The sequence below is a fragment of the Mobula birostris genome, chromosome 3, assembly GCF_030028105.1.
Source record: "Mobula birostris isolate sMobBir1 chromosome 3, sMobBir1.hap1, whole genome shotgun sequence".
In the NCBI taxonomy this organism is placed as follows: domain Eukaryota; kingdom Metazoa; phylum Chordata; class Chondrichthyes; order Myliobatiformes; family Myliobatidae; genus Mobula; species Mobula birostris.
Window position 1 is genome coordinate 19173012 of NC_092372.1, and position 8479 is coordinate 19181490.

General features: G+C 43.6%; 1 protein-coding gene across 3 annotated transcripts in view; it reads right to left on the minus strand.

The window, feature by feature from the left end:
* LOC140194916 (interleukin-11 receptor subunit alpha-like) overlaps positions 1–2042 on the minus strand; it is a 125630-nt gene extending 123588 nt beyond the window's left edge. For 2 of the 3 annotated variants that reach the window (XM_072252300.1, XM_072252297.1), the window contains exon 1: positions 1926–2042. The gene's annotated coding sequence lies outside the window, so the exon portion shown is untranslated. The remainder of the gene's footprint in view (positions 1–1925) is intronic. The other variant, XM_072252298.1, reaches the window with a different exon arrangement.
* Between the last annotated feature and the right edge of the window lie 6437 nt (positions 2043–8479).

Below are 8479 nucleotides of genomic sequence, written 5' to 3' on the forward strand. Positions count from 1 at the left end.
CAGCTGAAAGTAACAGCAAAACTTTTTTTAAATAACTCATTTAACTTTTTTGCAGTTAATGCTAAAACTGAAACATCAACAAACCCTTTAAGACAACATCAAATATGTTTCAGTAATTATTGAATCACTGAGTACTACAACACAGAAAGAGGCCCTTCGGCCCATTTAGCCCAGTAATTGTAGAAACACTTTCCATTGCTTCCTTATTTTAAAAAAGCCAGCACATTTTTAAAAATAAAGAGTTGTGTTTATTCAAATATCCAACTTAAACTTCAAAGTACTTCAAAACAAAATTTGTCTCAGCTGCCCCAAAATATAATACTATGACATGAAGAATACAGACAAAACTATTTTCATAAAAATATTTCAGTTGAACTAACTGGTATTCATTGTTGCACAAAAATACCAGACACAAACTCCAATGCACCCACCCTTCTTCCTCAAAACACACAGGTCCTGAATGAATTGCCCTTTAGCTATCGTCAAATAGTTTTAATGATGCTTTTCTTGGTTCATGCTCAAACAAAGTACAGAGAAACAAGTTTTGCATGAGCAGTTGTTTTACCCCATGTTCCTAAAGTTTGCAAAGCTGAATAGCAAAAAAGACAGAAGTACTTAAATGACAATAAACATTAGTGGTTAAATTAAACTTTCATAAATGCTTAAAAAAAAGCATTTTGCAAATTAACACCTAAATTAGAACCTGAAAGTAATACTATCCTTATAAGCCTTTGTTTCTCTTTCCCTTTGAAAATCTCAAAGCCTACCTTTGACCAATTTCTGAAATGATCTGTCAAATGTTGTGCCACAAACACTGCTTCAAAATGCCTTTGATATTTTATTATTTTAACAAGCTGCCTGTGTCATCTTTCCAGATATTCAAATTACTCAGTGGTTTTGGATAAAAGCAATTGATAAAAAAGCATTACCTTCACAATTCGAAGATTTGTACCAAAAGTTCTATAAATAAAAAGTTCTAAAACAGGTTTTACCCTTCTTGATTTAAGCACAATCAGGACAAACAACTGTAATAAAATGAGATTCACCAAATATTCAGCTGATGAAATAAAATCTTTGGTGAAGTGATCAAAACTGATGCTCAATTACTTTTTCTGAAACTTGGAATGAACACTAAAAACTGTTTGTACAGCCAATGGATTAAAACCATATCATTTGGAAAAGGAGTTTCGCCTGTAATAAAGCAACGTAATTAGTGTGAGGGAATTTTTGAACTCCAGCATTAAAGACTTTTGCTCAGCCGAAATGATTATGCAAATGATAACTCGAGTAAGCGGAGAACTAAAAAAAACGAGTAAACAGCGAAGAATTTTAACTAAAATACTAACCACTAATGGCTGAAAATAATATATTCCCACTGCTCTTCGACTCAATAGAAAAAACTCTTTATTGTTAGAACTCAAAACAGAAAATAAAACTTACAAATAAGATTTGGGAAGAAAGGCGCTCCTTCAAAAATGAACAAACCTTTATTTCCTTGCTAAAAACGACTTTTAAGTGGTTTCTTGAACAAGACAGAGGAGAATTTCCTGCGTTGAACAGTTAACCCAGTATAGGTCAGGGAGCCACTAGGTCAAACCTTTGGAATTCAGATTTCGGCATAAAATTTAAATACTGATAAAAGAGACTGCAGATGCTGGAATGGTGTTATTTCTAAATAATTTAACTACAGTATTTTAAACATAGAGTAGAAACGCCCTGTCCTGTAGTATTTGACAAACAATCCCTTCACTTGGTGCATACCCAAGCCAAGTAAACCCAATCCCCACTCTCGCTCGCTCTCTCCCCGTCTCTCACGAGAAACTTTCACAGCCGAGCCATAATTAGCGAGAAGTTTATTTTAAACCGATCCACACACAAACACACGGAGTAGAAACCCCTGCAGTTTTGGTTATTGCTCTGGTTACCTTACGCTGTCTATGGATCACCCAGCCGGATTAACCACGTCTCGCTGGCGCAGACCGCTGTTCCACGAGCAGTGGACATTCCTCCGTCTCCAATACAGCCACACAGCCCCGGCAGAGAGAAACCAGACCCTCCACAACACCGGATGCACCGCCCCGCAACAATCCCCAAACTCCATTGGTCACTCCCGCTGTCCATCCTAGCTGACCGCACGCTCGGGAAAGTCACTGGAGTGCGGGCTAATAGAATGAATCCGCAAGTTACTCACAAGCATTGGTCTGATCTGCAGATATCCAAAAGAAGATATTTTTATTCTAAACATTCACAAAGTGCGTATCCTTTTTTGTTTCTCAAGATTAAGTTTTGACCTCCCCCACAGCTAATTATATGGGACCCTCCCTTGCATCTTCTGTTCCCCTCACTTGCCCACCAGCTCGCCTCCTTCCCTTTCTCCAAGGGTCTTCTCACCTCTCCAAACAGATTCATTCTTCTTCAGCCCCTTACCTATACCTCCCAACTTCTCACTTCACCCACTCACCTACCTGCCGCCTCAATTGGCTTCACCTATCACCCGCCAGTTGCGCCCCTCCACAAACAAGAGAAAATCTGCAGATACTGGAAATCCGACCGACACACACACGATGCTGGAGGAACTCAGCAGGCCGGGCAGCATCGACAGAAAAAAGTACAGCCGACTTTTCGAGATGAGACCCTTCGGCAGGACAGGGCGGTGGATACGTTAGAGCGGGGGTTCCCGGTATTTTTTATACCATTAACCGAGGGGTTTGTGGACCCCAGGTTGGGAAACCCTGCTATTAACATAGTTTGTACAACGTGCTAACAGGATAGACAAATCAATGTTTATGTCCCTGACACTAAGATCCTTTAAGTTTCTGGGTGTCACTAAAGTACTCGATCAATCTCAGTAGACCATCCAACTTGTCTGCACAGCTCAGAATCAGAATCAGGTTTAATATCAACAATACTTCATTATAGAAAAAAAACCTGAATGCAATAAATATATATATATAGATAAATTAGATATGTAGTGCAAAAATAAAAAAGTAGTGAGGTAGTGTTACAAGCTTGAGAGAATCTGCAGATGCTGGAAATCCAAAGCAACACACAAAATGCTGGAGGAACTCAGCAGGCCAGGCATCATCTATGGAAAAGAGTAAACGGTCGATGTTTCAGGCGGAGACCCTTCATCAGAACTGGAAAGTAAAGTTTAGAAGTCAGAGTAAGAAGGTGGGGGGAGCAGAGGAAGAAGTACAAGGTGGTAGGTAACAGGTGAAACCGGGAAGTTGATGGGTGAAAGAAATTAGGGGCTGGGGGAGTGGGAATCTGATGGGAGAGGACAGAAGGTCATGCAAGAAAGTGAAGGAGGAGGAGGAACACCAGAGGGAGGTGATGGGTAGGTTAGGAGATAAGGTGAGAGGGGGAAACAGGAATTGGGAATGGAGAATTAGGAGGGAACAATTACTGGATGTTTCAGAAATCGATGTTCGTGCCACCAGATTGGAGGCTACCCAGACAGAATATAGGGTTTTGCTCCTCCAACCCGAGTATGGCCTCATCGCGGTGGCAGAGAAGGCCATGGACTGACATGTCAGAATGAGAATGGGAAATAGAAGTGAAATGGGTGGTCACCAGGAGATCCCACCTTTTCTAGCAGACAGAGTATAGGCTTTCCATTTTCCCAATTTACATTGGGTCTCACTAATATACAAGAGGCCACACCGGGAGCACCGGATGCAGTAGATGACCCCAACAGACTCACAGGTGAAGTGTTGCCTCACCTGGAACGCCTGTTTGGGGCCATGAGTGGTAGTGAGGGAGGAGGTGTAGGGGCAGGTGTGACTCTTGTTCTGCCTGGAAAGATAGGTACCAGGAGGGAGATCAGTGGGGAGGGACAAGTAGACAAGGGAGCGATCCCTGCAGAAAGTAGAAACTTGCGGGGGGGGGGGGAAGGACAGATATGCTTGGTGATAGGATCCCACTGGAGACAGCGGAAGTTATGGAGAATTATGTGCTGAATGCGGAGGCTAGGTGAGGACAAGAGGAAACCCTCTCCCTGGTGTGGCGACAGGAGGATGGGGTAAGATCAGACTTGCGCAAAATGGAAGAGATGCGGGTGAGGGCAAAATTGATGGTGGAGGGAGGAAAGACCCTTATTTTGAAGAAGGAGTTCTGGAGTGAAAAGCCTTATCCTGAGAGCAGTTGTGACGGGGAGACGGAGGAACTGGGAAAAGGGGATAGCATCTTTACAAGTGACAGGGTGGGAAGAGATATAGTCCATCTAGCTGTGCGAATCAGTGGGTTTATAAAAGATATCAGTGATAGATCAAATCCAGAGATGGAGACAAAGAGAGAGCGAGAAAGGAGAGAAAGCTGTCGGAAATGGATGTAGTAAATTTGAGGGCAGGGTGGAAGTCGGAGACAAAGTCGATGAAGTCGACAAGCTCAGCATGGGTACAGAAAGCAGCACCAATGTGGTCATCGATGTAGTGTAGGAAGAGTTAGGGAGCTTGGAACATGGACTGTTCCACACAGACGACAAAAGGGCAGGCATAGCTGGGACCCATGCGAGTGCCGACAGCTGCTCCTTTGGTTTGGAGGAAGTGGGAGGGGCCGAAGGAGAAATTATTTAGAGTGAGGGCAAGTTCCACCAGATGGAGGAGAGTGGTGATGGAGGGGGATTGGTTGGGTCTATTATCCATTATCCAGAAAGAAGTGGAGAGCTTTAAGGTCCTCCTGAGGTGGAGGTATATAGGGACTGGATGTTCATAGTGAAAATGAGACAACCAGGGAACTTAAAGTCATTAAGATAACTTAAGATCAAGTCCGTGTGAAGTGTCAAGGATGTAGGGACTGAACCAGGTGGGATAAAACAGAGTTGAAGTATGCAGATATAAGTTTGGTGGGGCAGGAACAAGCAGAAACAATGGGTCTACCTGGACAGGCAGGTTTATAGATCTTGGGTAGGAGGAAGGAATGGGAGATGCTGGGTAAGGGAACTATGAGGTTGGTGGCAGTGGATGGGAGATCCCCAAAGTTAATAAGATCCATGATGGTGCAGGAGACATCGGCCCAGTGCTCCTTAGTGGAGTCCTGTTCGAGGGGTAAGTAAGAAGAGGTGTCTGAGAGTTGTTGCCAGGCCTCAGCAAGATAGAGGCCAGTCTGCCAGACCACAACAGTGCCCCCCCCCCATCTGTGGGTATGATGGTGAGGTTAGCTTTAGTGGAGAGCAGCACATTCAGAAGGAGTGAGGTTAGAATTGGAGAGAGGACTGTTCAAGTCGAGAGGTTGATCTCTCATCGGCCGTTAGCAATAAAAAGATCCTGAGCAGGTAGAGGACCAGAGTAGGATGTCCAGGAACAGAAGGAGGGTTGAAGATGGGAGGCAGTATTCATGGGTTCGATATCCATTCAGAAAATGGATGAGAAGAAGCTGTTCTTGAATTACTGAGTGTGTGTCTTCAGGCTTCTATACCTCTTTCCAGATGGTAGCAATGAGAACATTGTCCAATGTCCTTGGTGATGGAGGTCCTTAATGTTGAATGCCATCTTTTTAAAGGATCACTTCTTGAAGATGTCCTGGATACTACGGAGGCTACAGCCATGATGAATCTGACTGAGTTTACAACTCTCTGCAGTTTATTTCGATCCCATGCTGTAGTTCCCCCTCACCCACCCACCTCCCACCACCACATACCAGAGGGTGATGCTGCCAGTTAGAATGCTCTTCATGGCACATCTGTAGAAATTTGTGAGTGTCTTTTGTGACATACAAATCTCCTCGAACTCCAAAATGAAATCTAGCCGCTATCGTGCCTTCTTTGTATCTGTATCGATATGCTGAGCGCAGGATAGGTCCTCAGAGATACTGAACCCCAGGAACTTGAAATTGCTCACTCTTTCCACATCTGAGCCCTCTATGAGGACTGGGGTGTGTTTCCTCACCTTACTTTTCCTGAAGTCCACAAACAGTTCTTTGGTCTTACTGACGTCAAGAGCAAAGCTGCTGCTGCCCCACCACTCAACCAGCTCCCACATGCCCTCGCGTCACCAGCTGAAATTCTGCCAACCATAGTTGCGTCATCAACAGATTTATGAATGGCATTTGAGCTGTGCCTAGTCAGACAGTCACGGGTGTAAAGAGAGTAGAGCAATGGGCTAAGCACACGTCCTTAAGGCGTTCTAGTAGAATCCCAAGACAAGCAGTCAACCTGCTCCATCACTGGCACAGCCCCCTCCCACCGTCAAAAACATGTTAAAAAGGCAGTGTCTTGAGAAGGTGTTATCCATCATTAAGGACCTCACCATCTGGGACATGCCCTCCTTTCATTTCAACCATCAGGAAGATTACAGGAGCCTGAAGATCAACACCCTGCGTGTTTAGGAGCAGCTCCCTCCCCTTTGTCATCCAATCTCTGAATGGACAATGAACCCATGAACACTACTTTTATACTTTATACTTTATTGTCGCCAAACAATTGGTACTAGAACGTACAATCATCACAGCGATACTTGATTCTGCGCTTCACACTCCCTGGATTACAAATATTAAATATAAAAAATAGTTATAATTAGTAAATATTAAAAATTTAAATTATAAATCACAAATAGAAAATAGAAAAATGGGAAGTAAGGTAGTGCAAAAAAAACCGAGAGGCAGGTCCGGATATTTGGAGGGTACGGCCCAGATCCGGGTCAGGATCCGTTCAGCAGTCTTATCACAGTTGGAAAGAAGCTGTTCCCAAATCTGGCCGTATGAGTCTTCAAGCTCCTGAGCCTTCTCCCGGAGGGAAGAGGGACAAAAAGTCTGTTGGCTGGGTGGGTCGTGTCCTTGATTATTCTGGCAGCACTGCTCCGACAGCGTGCGGTGGAAAGTGAGTCCACGGACAGAAGATTGGTTTGTGTGATGTGCTGTGCCGTGTTCACGATCTTCTGCAGCTTCTTTCGGTCTTGGACAGGACAACTTCCATACGAGGTTGTGATGCACCCTAGAAGAATGCTTTCTACGGTGCATCTATAAAAATTAGTGAGAGTTTTAGGGGACAGGCCAAATTTCTTTAGTTTCCTTGGGAAGTAAAGGCGCTGGTGGGCCTTCTTGGCAGTGAACTCTGTTTGGTTGGACCAAGTCAGGTCAATTGTGATATTGACCCTGAGGAACTTAAAGCTTCCTACCTCTTTTGCATTATTTATTTTTTGTGGTTTATAGTAATTTTTATGTCTTGCACCATACAGCTGCTCCAAAACAACAAAGTTCATGACATGTTGGTGATAATAAACCCAAGTGACACACACAAAGCTCAGCAAGTCAGGTAGCATCAATGGAGAAGCGTAACTTTGTGCATGTTACTCTGGATTTCCAGCATGTGCAGAAGAATCTCTTGTGTTCCTGGTATTGAACTTAATTCTGATTCTGATGTACTCCAAGTTCAGACATGGCAAAGGACTTTCAGAGGAGCCAGAAGGTATTTCAAGAATGCCCTAAATGCTTCCATGAAAACTATGTAAAATCCTCACTGCCCAATGAGAATCTGTGATCATATCTGCTTCAAGGACAGTCGGGGGAGAAGGGTAGGTTCTGTAACCAGACATACGATGCTGAAGAGATCAAGAACTGAGGGACTCAGAGTCATAGAGAGGTAAAGCACAGAACCAGGCCATTCAGCCCACGATGCCCATGCTAGCTATCAATTGCCCATTTTTACTAATCACATTTTCCAGTGCTTGGCCCTTGGCTTTCTAATTCCTGATTCAAGTGCTTATCATGATGTTACTAAATGCTGCCAGAGTTCTCATTTACCTCTCACTCAGTCCTGATGCAGGGTTTCAACCTGAAACGTTATGATTTCATGTCAGAAATACAATTATCTTCTCTCTTTTTCTCCAATACCCTATTCTACAGCCACTTAAGTCCCTTCTGAACTCTGTGGTTGTGAATGTGTAATTCTATGCATTTATAATAAAAGTGTTAGACCAACCGTATGTTAAATACTGTTTGTTATCCTATGTGATAATGATCTAATCCTGGAAAAACACAAAGATGCTCTGGCCTGATGTCATGTATAAAAATAGTAATTGATAGTTCTCCATCAACACTGGTGCACCACAGGGCTGTGTGTTTAGCCCCCTGTTTACCTCGTTTTACATCTACAACTCTGTGGCTAAGCACAGCTCCAACACTGTGTTCAAATTTGCTGGTGATACCACTGTTGTGGGCCAAATCAAAGGAGGTGAAGAAACAGCATACAGGAGGGGGACTGAAAATCTGGCTGAGTGGTGTCATAACAACAACCTCTCACTCAATGTCAACAAGACCAAAGAACTGACTGTAGACTTCAGGAGAGGGAAACCAGAGGTCCATATGCCAGTTCTTATTGGAGGATCAGAGATAGAGGGCTTCTCCTGGACCCAACATGTAAATACAACTGCAAAGAAAGCATTGCAGAGTCTCTACTTCCTTAGAAGTTTGCAGAGATTTGACAAGTCATCAAAAACTCTGACAAACTTCTATGGATGTGTGGTGGGGAGTATATTGACTGGCT